General features: G+C 37.0%; 1 protein-coding gene and 1 long non-coding RNA gene across 10 annotated transcripts in view; one reads left to right on the top strand and one right to left on the bottom strand.

Moving 5' to 3' along the window:
• Positions 1–6,881, bottom strand: part of LOC108394770 (cyclic AMP-dependent transcription factor ATF-7) — a 95,498-nt gene extending 88,617 nt beyond the window's left edge. For 4 of the 9 annotated variants that reach the window (XM_017656521.3, XM_073213457.1, XM_073213458.1 and 1 more), the window contains exon 1: positions 6,754–6,879. The gene's annotated coding sequence lies outside the window, so the exon portion shown is untranslated. Of the gene's footprint in view, positions 1–6,424; positions 6,731–6,753 lie in introns of those variants that run through there. The other 5 variants (XM_037007225.2, XM_017656523.3, XM_073213459.1 and 2 more) reach the window with 3 other exon arrangements.
• Positions 6,882–6,999: 118 nt separating this feature from the next.
• LOC140843600 (uncharacterized) overlaps positions 7,000–17,854 on the top strand; it is a 29,088-nt gene continuing 18,233 nt past the window's right edge. Inside the window, exon 1 of the long non-coding RNA XR_012121465.1 lies at positions 7,000–7,065. This is a non-coding gene — a long non-coding RNA (uncharacterized lncRNA). The remainder of the gene's footprint in view (positions 7,066–17,854) is intronic.

Below are 17,854 nucleotides of genomic sequence, written 5' to 3'. Positions count from 1 at the left end.
AACAATAAACCAATAGCAATCAATACCAAAACACTGATCTCTAAGGATAGATTGAAAATCTCATGGACTTAATCTAAACAGGCTGCAAACAACAACAAACCCAATAGACTTTCCTACTAACCCCCAGGTATGAGTTTGGGCCTGGAGAGGAAATAGCTATAATATTCTACATAACAATCATGGAGGTACCTAGAAATTCTCAAAGAAAAAAACCTTATTTTCTAGGACTGTCCACATGCTGGCAACATGTGATCTATTTAGATATTCCAAAGCTCACTAACTGTTCAACAGTCCCAGTAGTAAATGTGTAAAATACTACCAAACTACTGCTTGACCAAAACTTTAAAAAGTAAAGAAAATGTACTACAGAAGACATGTTAGTACAAGAAATACCAGAAAAACCATGCTAAATAAAACCAATATGATGTTACTTAAGTTTGATAAAGCTTAAATAAACATTACTGGAAAGAAACTTGGAGCCAACACAAATCATTTACAGCAATCGTTATGTTATAATCAATAAATCATTCTGTTTTTATAATACAGTCAGGCATATTCTTGTTTAAAAAAGAATGGTATGCCCTATTTTTTAATCTGAAAAAATGTAATTTTTCTACTTTAAGTTTTAAGCCCCAAATAAAGGGTGACTAATTTAGCATATAAATCTTTATCCATTATGTCACAAAGAAGCACTATGCCAGATAAGAAGATATTAGTATGTAATTCTACTCCAAGAAAACAAGTTGGATTTTGTTCGAAGGAGGAGCTATGGCAGAACAAAACTGTCCCATGGAGGCCCAAAGCCACACGCTCACAAAGTGACTTTCTAAGCTAACTCTCAGCTCCTGTTAGACTTTCAAAATTTGATATTAAGGGTAAATACAGCATTGAACAGAAAAAAGAAACTTTTTGTACAATCTATGAGAACATCTAGGATTAAAATTACCAAAAAATTGAAGGGGGGAGCCTAGTAAACAATGTTCTTCATGTAATTGTAGATTAATGATAAAAAAAAAAAGAAAAAAAAAATCCCTCTGCATTAAGAATTTCAACCAGTACTTGGAGGATTACTCAGTAAAAGAAATTCAAGAGAACTTAAAAAAAAAATTACCAAAAAATGTAAAAAAGCTAACAAATTGAAGTCATGTGTTTGTGATGAGCTTTGTTCCCCTATTAGGTGTTCTTAAATCCTTCAGAGGAGTGCTGTAATAATTCACCTTTGGTTTAGCTGGGAACTTTCCTAGATATATGCCTACAAAGTGTTAAAAACTAGTAACAAATCTGTCTTCTTATAAAACTTCTCCTGGATTATTAACACTCATTCTTCCTCTCCAAGGAAGCCCTACAATATATGTTTACTTTCAAAACTGAACTGAATTTTGCTTCATTGTATACAGGCAGCGAGTACACATTCAGATTTTTTTTTTAACTTTCCGAACAAAAGGACAAACAGGAGAAAGAAAGGAAACAAAATACTACGATTTACCAGGACAACAACGCTTTCACACAGTGTCCACCAGGGAAATTCTGAAGAGAAAATGTCATGATGAAATATTCTGAGATGTGAAATGACACCAATGTAAAATATTTGTTGCTGTTGTTGACTTTTGTTTTTAGCTCAAAGGAGTTATTATTTCTTGCCATTTATGTTCCTTACTTTTTGTTTACCCATTCCCACTGGGTAAGTAGACCATTTCATTTTCTTTACAGTTTATTTTTCTTCCTGATTCCTCAATAGTAAGTTTCTTGATCTAAGCTTCTATTTGTGAATGTTTGGACTGGGAAGGACTTTGAGGGGTCATCATGTCCATCCTTCTGCTTTCCAGGAGAATTCAAAACTAAACAATCTCAGATGAATAAGAAGGTATCAAAAGAAAATGCACCCTGTCCCTAAAGGCATGCTACTTTCTTTGCACAAACCTTTCCATTCACAATTTGCAATTTTCTAAAAATGAAAGTAAAAATTAAAACCCCAAAAGAGGAAGGTACTTTAAAAATGTATTTATCAGCTAAAATTGCTCAAACATAAATTCAGCTATCAGGTCTAAAACTAACACACAGGAAAGTTGTTGGCTGCCAGCATAAACTCTTCAGTCCCTAGAGATTCTTCTGGTGTTTTATCTTACTTGTAGCACCATTTCACTTACAGCACACAGCATGTCAAACTTAGACCACCACACCAATAAACTATAATTATAGATGACAGTTATATATCTATGTAGGTATGTAGGGATGTGTGTGTGTGTAGTTTTTACAGGTGGTGTAGGTTTTTATTCCAAACAGGAAATGACAAGTTAGGTCTAAACTGGAAATTGCAGTATTATGGGGAAGCTACAATGCAACTGTTACATGGTCAATAGTTTAATTCTTTTAAGTAAATTAAATGTTCAGGGACCAATGTTTCATTTTTCTAACAGCTTCATCTGATGACAAAAAAATGCAACTATAAAGAAACACTGTTAATCAGCCTACAATTTTTTTTTTAAAGCAGCAGCAGGATAAGAAATCTTGAAAATGTGGGGGGAAGGGAATCATACTTAAAACAATACGGAGCAAGGGAGTAGAGTCCAGAAAATATAGACTGATGAAATATTATTTCCCAGGAAGATTATAAACTTATTTATTAATAGATGGTTTATGAATGACTGGCAATAATGCAATGATCTCTAAGTACTAGCATCAGATAGCTAAATAGTAACATCTAATTTCATTTTCTTTTTTGACAATCACTAGCCTAGGAGCTCAGGGAAGTCAGAGATAGAATATATTTAGATTTCAACAGGACACCTCTTAGTACTTCACAGGAAATGTAACTTATTTGATAAAACAGTGGGTGGATTCATAACTGAATTTTACCCAAAATGTTGATTAATAGATTAACATCAACTAATGATCATGTTTGATGTTATATATCATTGCTCCACCCTTATATATTCTTACCATTGACCTAGAACAAAAACATAGGGATCATGTTCATGTCATGTTTATCAAATTTATCTATCAATGATGCAAAGATATGAAGAATGGCGAAGAGGCTAAATAACATTATCAAGCTGAGACAATAAACTGAAACGAACAAGATGACAATTACAGAAATAAATGTAAAGTCATCAACTACATTTAAAAAATCAATTACACAAATTAATGTGATCTTAGCTTTACAAATATAGGTAGAGTACAGCTTAAAAAAAAAAGGCCGATATTCTCCCCTGTACTTTGTAATGATCAGATTATATCTGAGATATTATATTTGGATCTAGATAAGAAGCCTTAAAAACTCAGGCAACTAAATTTATGAAGAGTCTGAATTTTCTTTAAAATGTCATTTAAGAAGCACAACATATAGAATATAACCAATAATACTGTAATATCTTAGTATGGTAACGGAAAACTACACTTAGGGAGGCAAGCATCTAGTAATGTATATCGAATCACTATGTTATACATCTGAAACCAATACAATATTGTGTTATCAATTTTATTCCAATAAAAAAACTGTTGAAAAATAAAAAATGTCATTAAAGGAATGGTTGAAAGGACTTGGGATATTTACCCAAGAAGGAAAAATCTTAATCGGACATTAACTGTCATCAAATATTTGAAGGGCTAGCAAGTTGACAAGGAATTAGGTTTATTTGTTGTAGCTTCAGATGGTGGCTCTAAAGAGCTTCAGCACAATGTAAAGAATGTTCTAAAAGTAGAGCTCTAATAACAGAACAAAGTATCTGTGAAATGGGGACCTCTTCTTTACAGCATTTGGAAGTGAAAAGACCACACATCAGAGATGCCAACTATGATGAATTTTCACATTTCATGAATATAGCTGATCCCAAAAGAAGCCCTATAGGGGAAGGAAACTTTCAAAAATGAGCCTAAAAACTATTTTCTTTGACATGTTTTTAAATAGATGGAAGACTTTTTCATGAACTCTAAAATCATACCATTTTCAGAGAAACCAATAACAAAATAAAATGCTTTTCTTTTTTAATGAATGACGCATTTGTTTTTCTCTAAGCAACATCATATGCACCTTAACTAGCACCTTTATCAATGGATAAGGGACAATAATACACCAGCCTGCCAACTAATCTCAAAAAGAGAGAGCTGTCTTTATTAGACATGGCAATGCTATTTGCTCCACCTAAAACTTCCTTGCAAGCAGAAGGCTCCTCCTCATCAGACGTGGATGGGAGACTGCTACAACACTGACTCCCTCCTACTGCAGCCTAGGGAAAACTCAGTCTTGACATGTACAAAACAATAACTTGTGAGAACTTTACAGCAGCTGTGTCCAGGCAGAGCCAGGGACTTCACTTGAGGCAAAGTAAATAACTTAAGAGTTGGCTGAAAAAAAAATTTTCATTTTGGGTTGGAAGTTGGGAGAGGAAAGAGAAACGAGACACAGTAACAGTATCCACTAACATTTAAAAGCCACGGCAAACAAAAATGCTTTAAAATTACAACACTGAAACTATTACAGGATGTAACCTTTGATCCACAAGTTTAAAGATGAGTAGTGTTACCACTCTCTAGTTTTCTGACAGGTGTTAATACAAATGAGAAAGAAAGAATTGTGCTTTTAATAGTGCCCAAGTCAAAACCATCACAAATTCTAGGAAGAATAAAACAAGGGACTTTGCTCTATCATTGCATATTTTTTTGTGCTGGTACCAGGCAAACTGTGAAAAATGTCTGAACGTCCAGTAGCAATGCTCTGATAGTGAAATACTGGAACCCAATTCAGTAATTAGTGCTACAGGGTCAGAAATTAATTGGTCTCAATGTGCTGTAAGGGTAATTTCCTGGCCAGGAGGAAAGTTTCAAACCGTTGCTTAAAACTAAAGGTTAATACAGAGCAACATACTCTGTTTTCTCTTCATATATAACAGCCTTACTGGTATGTCAGACATTATCTTGTTCCTCAAAAGTAAAAAAGAATTAACGTAAAAGACAAATCTATGCAAAAGCAAAGAAGCCATTAATTAGTTGGTTGTATTATGTCAACTCACTTTTAAATACTACTTAACTATCAAAAGGCAAAGCTTGTCCCTTTTCTGTACAGAAGTAAGAACTGGTAAGACTACTTAGTATAGCTGCCAAACTTTAGCTTCTTTTCTTACAGACATGTTGTATTTCGCAATAGTCTCCACTTACCTTACAGCCTCCATGTTTAAGCACAAATTATATTTGATTTCCCCAACCCTTGCCCTAAGATATTATGACATATCTTTAGCTTCAGAGTTGATACAAAGGAAAAAGCTGAAAACTTTTCACTTTCCTGAAACGTATCCATTTTATTTACACCATTAAGAAGTATATAACCTAACTAAAACTGCAACTTCAAGGAGATGAGTGAGTTAAGACACATTTAACAAAACAAACTTCAGCGTAGTATATTTTCCTGTACTTAGAATACCTATAAAGACTGATGTCCCTACAAGAATTAACTACACTACTGCAAAGTTTTTAAATATAGCAATTAAGTGAGCTTGCCGCTAAAACTCTACCTACACCCCCCCAACAAACCCACACTTATTATGACACAACCCTTAGAAATACTAAAACTCTGTTAAGTGGAAAACAAACTTTTCAAGTTAGGAAAGTAGCAACGCGGGAATCTGGGTAGGAGGTGCCCTGGCTAGTAAACACCCCAGTCAGATAACATAACAAGCAGTTGAGAGCAACATATAACTCCCTGTGGGGCTCCAACTTGGGCTGCTTAAGTCCCAAGCCTCTATCCCTGAGTTTTAGGAAGAGATGAAGTGAGGGAAGAGGAAGAAAGGGAGAAAGGAAATCACAGTAGAAGTGATAAGTGTTCTATTTTTCCCCTTCTCTACTCCCTATCCCAGCATTCTTGCAGGTAGGTCACCAGACTGGGTGCCATAACCACCAAATGCCCTAAATCTCTATCCCAGGCTGCTTCTGATACCTAGGCTAAAAACCCGTATACACTAGCCATCTCCCTTACCAAACAACTCCCTTACGCCTCTGACTTTCCCCTATACCCTTCCCAAAGTGATGCTTACTGGCTACTAACCCCTCCCCTATTAATTATTCCTAAACTAATTAACTTAATTTTCTCCAAATCCGTACTTTCTCTCTGGTATCACATCCCTGATATTTTTTCATAATTCAGTCGAAATGCCATGACTCTCATTTCCAGTGATTTACCCCTATCTTTCCAGCCAAACCCAATGCCATATTTTCACTTACTCCCATCTCCTGGCCATTACCCCTGCCTCTTCCAATGCCAACCCCCTAACCCCACTCTGAGACGCCCTGGGTCTTCAACCAGTTCAGTACCCCTCCCCTTTCTCCCACTGCACCCCATTCCAAGATCCATTAGGCTCCACTAGACTCCCCATTCCCTCAGGATTAAACTACCCTCTCCTTGCCACACCCTGTGCCCCCCGGGGCTACTTACCCCAAGTTCTCCCCACACTTCGGGCCTTTGGCCCCGCCTTCCCCCCCAAAGGAAGGAGGCGGGAGGAGGGAGAGTAGAGGGGCGGTACTCCGCAAGGTAAAGACGATCTCCCATAAGTGCTCAAGGCCGCCAATCGTAGCTTCCTTCCTTCTTACTGGTCAGCGTTAGTCCATGCCCCACCCTTTTCCTCAGACAGGGCACAGCCACCGCCTCAGTGCCCCCGTCCAACAGACTGGGAGGGGAGACCCCGCCACAGGACACTGTGGCTGGCTAGGGTTGCAGGGGAGACTCCGTCAACTCATGGACTAATTAATGTTAACAGGACTCACCCGCTGGTAGCTCCGTCGCCTCCCGCCCGCCCGCGCTCGGTCCCACAATCTGCCTTCAGCTCCTTCTTTCCCCACTCAGCGGAGCAGATACTTTCCTCTCGTCCGGCCTTGGGCGCTCACCTCTCGCGAGATGTGTGTATGTTGGGTAGGAGGGAGGTGGCGGAAGGGCGAGATTTGTAGAGCCTGAGTGGGAAAAGGGCCGAGAGGCGGGGCTCTGGGGAAAAGGAGGGGCTGGGCTTTCGGTGGGCAGGGCTGGAGAGGAAGGCTGGTTACGTTCGGTACACTCCGGTCGCACGTGTTCCGCTGCGAAATGTAAGTGAAAAATAAAAAGAGAGGGGAAAGGAATCTTTACAGGTACCTGTAGTAATAGAGATCCAAAAGGCGAAGTAAATATTCTAGGGAATGAGATTATCTCAAAGTTGTGCACTTTAACACGTGACAAGATTATACCTAAATAAAAATGTTTAAAAAAAAAAGTGGGAAGAGCTGAGACACGTACACAAGGGGACTCAGGGTTCTAAACAGTCCATTAGTTGAATTTTCTTTTTTGCATTTAGAGCAATATGACTGTGGCCATAATCTTTGTCGTATGTGTGACTGTGTAAAGAGTTGGGTCTGAGGGATGACGAGGGTTCAACCTCAGAAATTGTTGGCTTTTTAAAAATGCGGATTGTTTCTACTGTGCTCCAGAATCATCACTTCCTTAATCTGAAAGTAGTTTGAAATACCCTTAGCTCTAGAACTGGAGTAATGCACCTCAAAAAACAAGCCACCTGTACAACAGTTCCAACTCAGCATTTTACTTGCCTATGGCCCTGGGTGAATGCTTCTTGGACTCTGTAGTGGTGCTAAGCAATACCATTTTACCCAAAGAGTTGTAATGATCAAAAGAGATACTATATATAAAAGTGCTTGGGAATTAAAAAGCACTGTATTTGTTACTCAGCAAGTATTTCAAAAAATGCTTAACAAGATATACTATGTACAAAGTACATAGTTATGGGCATGGGGAGAAGAGCAAACAGACCAGATCTCTTCTCTGGTAGAATTTATATTTTAGTAGGGAGGAGGACAGCTAGTAAGACAATAAATACATATATTTCAGTAGTGAAGAGTGATTCAGGGTAATGAGACAAAAAGACTAGGAGTGGGTAAGCAACTTTACTCCTGGTTTTGAGAAAAGACTTCTTTGAAGAAGAACCATTTGAACCAGGAATTGAATTATGAGGAGGAACAGCCTTGGGAAGACTGGGTGAAACATCACATGCAAAGACTGTATTAAAATTTTTCTCCTATGGTACTGAAGATAGTACATTTTTTGTTATGTGGGCTTCTAATCACAATTATTTTTTAAAAAGTATATAAGAAGAGTTGACTTAAAATATTGCCTATGGAATCTATTTTCTTTCAGGTAATTTCCTCTGCATATTTATACTCAGCTTTCAGGACTTCTTGCCTACATTTACCCTCCGAAAGCTAAAAGGAATCCAGGTGATTCCTACCTAGACAGCAAAGGTGAAACAAAAGCATAGTGAAATAAACTGAGAAAAGTTGAGAGGAGTTTTGGCTTCCAATTTACTCTCCCTTTAAACAGTCACTACTTAGAAGAATACAATGATATAAACAGACCAGTGATATAAATGAGAGATTTGTATATAAGAGGTAGCATTACAAATCAGAGAGGAAGAGATTCTACAAATTGTGCTAAGACAACTATTACTCTATGCAAACAAAATAATAAATATAGTAGCTAACATTTATAGATCTTTCTGTGTCTGTGTCCCAAGCACAACTCTCAGTGTTTTATAAGTACAAATTCATTTTTCCCCCAATTTTCTTTTTATCTTTTTTTTCTTTTGGTATCAATAATATACAATCATATGAGCAACATTGTGATTACTAGATTCCCCTCATTCTCAAGTCCCCATTACAGTCCCGGTCCATTAGTGTAGTAAGATGCTATAGACTCACTCTACCTGTGCAGTACTGCCTCCCCCTACTCTCCCCCTACGTTATGTGTGCTAATCGTAATGCCCCTTATTCCCCTTATCCCTCCCTTTCCAGCCACCCTCTCCAGTCCTTTTCCCTTTTGCAACTGTTAGTCCATTCTTGGGTTCTGCTGAGTCTCCTTCAGTTTTTTCTTTGTTCTTATGCTCCACAGATGAGTGAAATCATTTGATACTTGTCTTTCTCCACCTGGCTTATTTCACTGAGTGTAATATCGTCTAGCTCCATCCATGTTGCTCCAAATGGTAGGATTTGTTTTCTTCTTATGGCTGAATAATATGCCATTGTGTATATGTACCACATCTTCCTTATCCATTCATCTACTGATGGACGCTTAGGTGGCTTCCATTTCTTGGCTATTGTAAATAGTGCTGCAGTGAACATAGGGGTGCATATGTCTTTTTGTAACTGGGATCCTGCATTCATAGGGTAAATTCCTAAGAGTGGAATTCGCAGGTCAGGTGGTATTTCTATTTTTAGTTTCTTGAGGAACCTCCATACTGCTTTCCACAATGGTTGAACTAGTTACATTCCCACCAACAGTGTAGGAGGGCTCCCCTTTCTCCACGTCCTCGCCAGCATTTGTTGTTCCTAGTCTTTTCAATGTTGGCCATCCTAACTGGTGTGAGGTGGTATCTCATTGTGGTTATAATTTGCATTTCCCTGATAATTAGCACAGCGGAGCATCTTCTCATGTGCCTGTTGGCCATCTGAATTTCTTCTTTGGAGAAGTGTCTGCTCATATCCTCCACCCATTTTTTAATAGGGTTATTTGCTATTTGGGTGTTGAGGCGTGTGAGTTCTTTATATATTTTGGATGTTAACCCTTTGTTGGATATGTCGTTTACAAATATATTCTCCCATACTGTAGGATGCCTTTTTGTTCTTCTCATGGTGTTCTTTGCTGTCCAGAAGCTTTTTAGCATGATGTAGTCCCATTTGTTCACTTTTTATTTTGATTCCCTTGCCCAAGGAGATGCATTCAGGAAAAAATTGCTCATGTTTATATTCAAGAGATTTTCTTCTAAGAGTTTCATAGTTTCATAACTTACATTCAGGTCTTTGATCCATTTTGACTCTACTTTTGTGTATGGGGTTAGACAATAATCCAGTTTCATTCTCTTGCATGTAGCTGTCCAGTTTTGCCAACACCAATTGTTAAAGAGGTTGTCATTTCCCCATTGTATATCCATGGCTCCTTTATTGTATTTTAATTAACCATATATGCTTGGGTTTATATCTGCGCTCTCTAGTCTGTTCCATTGGTCTATGGGTCTGTTCTTGTGCCAGTACCAAATTGTCTTGATTACTGTGGCTTTGTAGTAGAGCTTGAAGTCAGAGAGCGTAATCCCCGCCACTTTATTCTTCCTTTTCAGGATTGCTTTGGCTATTCGGGGTCTTTTGTGGTTACATATGAATTTTAGAACTATTTTCTCTAATTCGTTGAAGAAGGCTTTTGGTATTTTGATAGGGATTGCATTGAATCTGTAGATTGCTTTAGGCAGGATGGCCATTTTGGCAATATTAATTCTTCCTATCCATGAGCATGGGATGTGTTTTCATTTATTGGTATCTTCTTTAATTTCTCTCATGAGTGTCTTGTAGTTTTCAGAGTATAGGTCTTTCACTTCCTTTGTTAGGTTTATTCCTAGGTATTTTATTCTTTTTGATGCAATTGTGAATGGAATTGTTTTCCCGATTTCTCTTTCTGCTAGTTCATTGTTAGTGTATAGGAATGCAACGGATTTCTGTGTATTAATTTTGTGTCCTGCAACTTTATTGAATTCAGATATTAGATCTAGTAGTTTTGGAGTGGATTCTTTAGGGTTTTTTTATGTACAATATCATGTCATCTGCAAACAAGGACAGTTTAACTTTTCCCCCAAATTTTATATTCAACCTGTATCCTCTGAACTGAAGACTAATATCTCCAATTGCTACTTAACAAATCCACTTGAATGTCTAATCAATATTTCAAACTTCCATGTCTAAAACAAATTATTTTCTTGTCCACATGTGCCCTAGACTTTCCTATCTTAGCAAAAGTTATCTTCATTGTTCTAGTTGTATTTTTTTATTGAGATATAATTTACATAACATAAAATTTACCTTCTGAAAGTGTACAATTGAGTGATTTTTAGTATATTCACAAAATTATGCAACTACAACAAATATCTAATTACAGAACATTTTCATGACCCTGAAAAGAAACCCCATATTCACTAGCAATTACTCCTTACTTATCCTCCACCAACTTCTGGCAACCAGGAGTCTACTTTCTGTCTGTGTGGATTTGCCTTTTACATTTTATGTAGATGGAATAATATAATATGTGGCGTTTTATGTCTGCTTCTTTCACTTAGCATAATGTTTTCAAGTTTCATTCATGTTACAGCATGTATCAGTGCTTTATTCCTTTCATAACTGAATAATATTCCATTGAATGAATGTACCAATTTTTGCTTATCCATTCATCACTTGATGGACATTTGGATTGTACCCACTTTCGGGCTATTATGCATGATGATGCTTTGAACACCATGGATAGTTTTTATATGGACATTGTTTTCAATTCCTACAATATATATATGAAGGAATGGAATTGCTGAGTCATATGGTAACTCTATCTTTAACTTTTTGAGAAACTGCCAAGCTGTTTTCCAAAGCAGCAGCATCATTTTATATCCTCACCAGCAGTGTATGATTACAATTTCGCCACATCCTCACACTAACACTTTTATTGCCCATCTTTCTAATTCTAGCCATCCCAGCAGATGTGAAGTGGCATCTCATTGTAGTTTTGATTTACATTTCCCTAATGACTAATAATGTGAAACATCACTTCATGTACTTATTGGCCATTTACACATTTTTTTATTAAGGTATTTTTGATATACACTCTTGTGAAGGTTTCACATGAAAAAACAATGTGGTTACTACATTTACCCATATTATTGTGTCCCCCCCATGCCCCATTGCAGTCACTGCCCATCAGTGTAGTAAGATGCCACAGAGTCACTATTTGCCTTCTCTGTGCTACACTGACTTCCCCATGATCCTCCCACACCATGTGTGCCAATCATAATACCCTTCAATCCCCTTCTCCCTCCCTCCACACCCACGCTCCCCCACCTCTCCCCTTTGGTAACCGCTAGTCCCTTCTTGGAGTCTGTGAGTCTCTTGCTGTTTTCCTTCAGTTTTGCTTCATTGTTATACTCCACACAAAGGAGGGAAATCCTTTGGTACTTGTCTTTCTCTGCCTGGCTTATTTCACTGGGCATAATATCCTCCAGCTCCATCCATATTGTTGCAAATGGTAGGATTTGTTTCTTTTTATTGCTGAATAGTATTCCATTATGTATATGTACCACATCTTTATCCATTCATCTACTGGTGGACACTTAGGTTGCTTCCATATCTTGGGTATTGTAAATAGTGCTGCAATCCATTTATACATCTTTTAAGGAGAAATATCTATTCAGATTCTTTGCCCATTTTGTAATTGTGTTTTTATTACTGAGTTGTAAGAACACTTTATGTATTCTAGATACTAGACTTTATTGAATATGATTTTAAAATATTTTTTCCCATTCTGTGAGTTGTCTTTTCACTTTTCTGATAGCACAAAATTTGTAATTTGGATAAGGTCCAGCTTATCTTTTCTTATTTGCACTGTGTGTGTACTGTCTAATCCAAGGTCTCAAAGATTTACACCTAGGTTTTCTTATAAGATTTTTATAGTTTTAGCTCCTATATTTAGGTCTTTGATCCATTCTGAGGTAATTTTTGTCTTTAACAATTAAGTATACAATAACCACAGGTTTGTTGTAGATACCTTTTATCACATTAAAGACATTCTGTTCTATTCCTAGACTGTTGAGTGGTTTTATGATGAGGGAGTGTTTGATTTTATCAAATGCTTTGTCCATTGAGATGATAGTGTGAGTTTTGCCTTTAGTATGTTAGTATGTTAATATGGTATATTACATTGATTTTCATATGGTAAACCAACCTTGCATTTGGAGGATAAATCATTTTTATATATTGTATAATCCTTTTTCTGTGTTACTGTAATTTGTTTCCAAGTATTTTGTTGAAATTTTTTGTACATACATTTCAAAGAGATATTGTTCTGTATTTTTGCTTTCTGTGATGTCCTTATTTAGTTTGGTATCAGGATAATATTGGCCTCATAGAATGGATGGAGAAATATTCTCCCCTATATTCTAGAAGAGTTTGTGAACAATTGATTGACAATTCTTTTTCTTTTTTTTATTTTTTTATTTTAGTATTATTAATGTATAATTACATAAGCAATGTTATGGATACTAGACTCCCCCTGTTACCAAGTCCTCCCCACATACCCCATTACAGTCACTGTCCATCAGCATAGTAAGATGCTATAGAATCACTACTTGTCTTCTCTGAGCTATACTGCCTTCCCCATGTCTCCACCACCACATTATGTGTGCTAATCGTAATCGTAATGCCCCTTTTACCCCCTTACCGCTCCCTTCCCACCCATCCTCCCCGTCCCTTTCCCTTTGGTAACTGTTAGTCCCTTTTTGGGTTCTGTGATTCTGCTGCTGTTTTGTTCCTTCAGTTTTTGCTTTGTTCTTATGCTCCACAAATGAGTGAAATCATTTGGTACGTGTCTCTCTCTGCCTGGCTAATTTCATTGAGCATAATACCCTCTAGCTCCATCCATGTTGTTGCAAATGGTAGGGTTTGTTTTCTTCTTATGGCTGAGTAATACTCCATTGTGTATATGTACCACATCTTCTTTATCCATTCATGTACTGATGGACACTTAGGTTACTTCCATTTCTTGGCTATTGTAAAAAGTGCTGCGATAAACATAGGGGTGCATCTGTTTTCTTCAAACTGGGCTGCTGTATTCTTAGGGTAAATTCCTAGGAGTGGAATTCCTGGGTCAAATGGTATGTCTATTTTGAGGAACCTCCATACTGCTTTCCACAATGGTTAAACTAATTTATATTCCCACCAGCAGTGTAGGAGGGTTCCCTTTTCTCCACAACCTCGCCAACATTTGTTGTTGTTTGTCTTTAGGATGGTGGTGGTCCTTACTGGTATGAGGTGATATCTCATTGTGGTTTTAATTTGCATTTCTCTGATGACTAGCGATGTGGAGCATCTTTTCATGTGTCTGTTGACCATCTGAATTTCTTCTTTGGAGAAGGGTCTGTTCAGCAACTCTGCCCATTTTTTAATTGGCTTATTTGCTCTTTGTTTGTTGAGGTGTGTGAGCTCTTTATATAATTTGGATGTCAACTGCTTATCATATATGTTATTTATGAATATATTCTCCCATACTGTAGGATGCCTTTTTGTTCTATTGATGGTGTCCTTTGCTGTACAGAAGCTTTTCAGCTTGATATAGTCCCACTTGCTCATTTTTGCTTTTGTTTCCCTTGCCTGGGGAGATATGTTCATGAAGAAGTTGCTCATGTTTATGTCCTAGAGATGCAGGTCTTTGATCCATTTTGAGTTTACGTTTGTGTATGGGGTTAGACAATAATCCAGTTTCATTCTCTTTCATGTAGCTGTCCAGTTTTGCCAACACCAGCTGTTGAAGAGGCTGTCATTTCCCCATTGTATGTCCATGGCTCCTTTATCATATATTAATTGACCATATATGCTTGGGTTTATATCTGAGCTCTCTAGTCTGTTCCATTGGCCTATGGGTCTGTTCTTGTGCCAGTACCAAATTGTCTTGATTACTATGGCTTTGTAGTAGAGCTTGAAGTCAGGAAGTATAATTCCCCCCACTTTATTCTTCCTTCTCAGGGTGGCTTTGGCTACTCAGGGTCTTTTGTGGTTCCATATGAATTTTAGAACTATTTCCTCTAATTCGTTGGGGAATGCTCTTGGTATTTTTATAGGGATTGCATTGAATCTGTAGATTGCTTTAGGCAGGATGGCCATTTTGACAATATTAATTCTTCTTATCCATGAGCAGGGGATGTGTTTCCATTTATTGGTATCTTCTTTAATTTCTCTCATGAGTGTCTTGTAGTTTTCAGAGTATAGGTCTTTCACTTCCTTCGTTAGGTTTATTCCTAGATATTTTATTCTTTTTGATGCAATTGTGAATGGAATTGTTTTCCTGATTTCTCTTTCTGCTTGTTCATCATTAGTGTATATGAATGCAACAGATTTCTGTGTATTAATTTTGTATCCTGCAACGTTGTTGAATTCAGGTATTAGATCTAGTAGTTTTGGAGTGGATTCTTTAGGGGTTTTTTATGTACAATATTATGTCATCTGCAAACGGACATTTTGACTTCTTCCTTGCCAAACTGGATGCCTTTTATTTCTTTGTGTTGTCTGACTGCTGGGGCTAGGACCTCCAGAACTAGGTTGAATAAAAGTGGGGAGAGTGAACATCCTTGTCTTGTTCTCGAACTTAAAGGAAAAGCTGTCAGCTTCTCGCTGTTAAGTATGATGTTGGCTGTGGATTTGTCATATATCACCTTTATTATGTTGAGGTAATTGCCCTCTATACCCATTTTGTTGAGTTTTTATTATGAATGGATGTTGAATTTTATCCAATGCTTTTTCAGCATCTATGGAGATGATCACGTGGTTTTTGTCCTTCATTTTGTTGATGTAGTGGATGATGTTGATGGATTTTTGACTGTTGTACCATCCTTGCATCCCTGGGATGAATCCCACTTGGTCGTGGTGGATGATCCTTTTGATGTATTTTTGAATTCGGTTGGCTAATATTTTGTTGAGTATTTTTGCATTTATGTTCATCAGGGATACTGGTCTATACTGGTCTGTAATTTTCTTTTTTTGTGGTGTCTTTGCCTGGTTTTGGTATTAGAGTGATGTTGGCCTCATAGAATGAGTTTGGGAGTATTCCCTCCTCTTCTACTTTTTGGAAAACTTTAAGGAAGATGGGTATTAGGTCTTCACTAAATGTTTGATAAAATTCAGCAATGAAACCATCTGGTATAGGAGTTTTGTTCTTAGGTAGTTTTTTGATTACCAATTCAATTTCCTTGCTGGTAATTGGTCTATTCAGATTTTCTTTTTCTTCCTGACACAGCCTTGGAAGGTTGTATTTTTCTAGAAAGTTGTCCATTTCTTCTAGGTTATCTAGTTTGTTACCATATAATTTTTCATAGTATTCTCTAATAATTCTTTGTATTTCTGTGGTGTCCATAGTCATTTTTCCTTTTTCATTTCTGATTCTATTTATGTGTGTAGACTCTACTTTTTTCTTCATAGGTCTGGCTAGAGGTTTATCTATTTAGTTTATTTTCTTGAAAAACCAGCTCCTACTTTCATTGATTCTTTCTATTGTTTTATTATTCTCGGTTTTATTTATTACTCCTTTAATCTTTATCATGTCCCTCCTTCTACTGATTTTGGGCTTCATTTGTTCTTCCTTTCCTAGTTTCATTAATTGTGAGTTTAGACTGTTCATTTGGGATAGTTCTTCTTTCCTGAGGTAGGCCTGTATTGCAATATACTTCCCTCTTAACACAGCCTTTGCAGCATCCCACAGATTTTGTAGTGTTGAATTATTGTTGCCATTTGTCTCCATATATTGCTTGATGTCTGTTTTTATTTAGTCATTGATCCACTGATTATTTAGGAGCATGTTATTAAGCCTCCATATGTTTGTGGGCTATTTCAATTTCTTTGTGTAATTTATTTCTAGTTTCATACCTTTGTGATCTGAGAAGCTGGTTGGTACAATTTCAATCTTTTTGAATTTACTGAGGCTCTTTTTGTGGCCTAGTATATGATCTATTCTTGAAAATGTTCCATGTGTGCTTGAGAAGAATATGTATCCTGTTGCTTTTGGATGGAGTATTCTGTAGATGTCACTTAGGTCCATCTGTTCTAATACATTGTTCAGTGCCTCTGTCTCTGCTTATTTTCTGTCTGGTTGATCTGTCCTTTGGAGTGAGTGATGTGTTGAAGTCTCCTAAAATGAATGCGTTGCATTCTATTTCCCCCTTTAATTCTGTTAGTATTTGTTTCACATATGTAGGTGATCCTGTGTTAGGTGCACAGATATTTGTAATAGTTATATCCTCTTGTTTGACTGACCCCTTGGTCATTATGTAATGTCCTTCTTTATCTCTTGTTACTTTCTTTGTTTTGAAGTCTATTTTGTCTGATACAAGTACTGCAACTCCTGCTTTTTTCTCCCTGTTAGTTGCATGAAATATGTTTTTACATCCCTTTACTTTCAATCTGTATATGTCTTAGGGTTTGAAGTGAGTCTCTTGTAGGCAGCATATAGACAGGTCTTGTTTTTTTTTATCCATTCAGTGTCTCTATGTCTTTTGATTGGTGCATTCAGAACATTTACATTTAGGGTGATTATCGATAGATATGTATTTATTGCCATTGCAGGGTTTAGATTTGTGGTTACCAAGGGGTCAAGGGTAATTCCCTTTCTATCTAACAGTCTAATTTAACTCACTTAGTATGCTATTACAAACACAACCTAAAGGTTCTTTTCTTTTTTCCTCCTTTTTCTTTCTCCTCCATTCTTTATATATTAGGTATTGTATTCTGTACTCTTTGTCTATCCCTTGATTGACTTTGGGGGTAGTTGATTTGATTTTGCATCTGCTTAGTAATTAATTGTTCTACTTTCTTTAATGTGGTTTTATTTCCCCTGGTGACAACTTTTTAGCCTTAGGAATACTTCCATCTATAGCAGTTCCTCCAAAGTGCCCTGTAGAGGTGGTTTGTGGCAGGTAAATTCTCTCAGCTTTTGCTTATCTGAAAATTGTTTAATCCCTCCTTCGAATTTAAATGATAATCATGCCAGGTAGAGTATCTTGGTTCAAGGCCCTTCAGCTTCATTGCATTAAATATATCATGCCACTTCCTTCTGGCCTGTAAGTTTTCTGCTGAGAAATCTTTTGAAAGCCTGATGGGTTTTCCTTTGTATGTGATCTTTTTTCTCTTTCTAGCTGCTTTTAAATGTCTGTCTTTATCCTTGATGTTCGCCATTTTAATTATTATATATCTTGATGTTTCTTCCTTGAAGGTCCCTTGTGTTGGGAGATCTGTGCACCTCCATGGCTTGAGAGCCTATCTC

Source organism: Manis javanica, chromosome 10 (assembly GCF_040802235.1).
Source record: "Manis javanica isolate MJ-LG chromosome 10, MJ_LKY, whole genome shotgun sequence".
In the NCBI taxonomy this organism is placed as follows: domain Eukaryota; kingdom Metazoa; phylum Chordata; class Mammalia; order Pholidota; family Manidae; genus Manis; species Manis javanica.
Note: the sequence above shows the minus strand (reverse complement) of the source record. Positions and strands in the feature narration are given on the sequence as shown.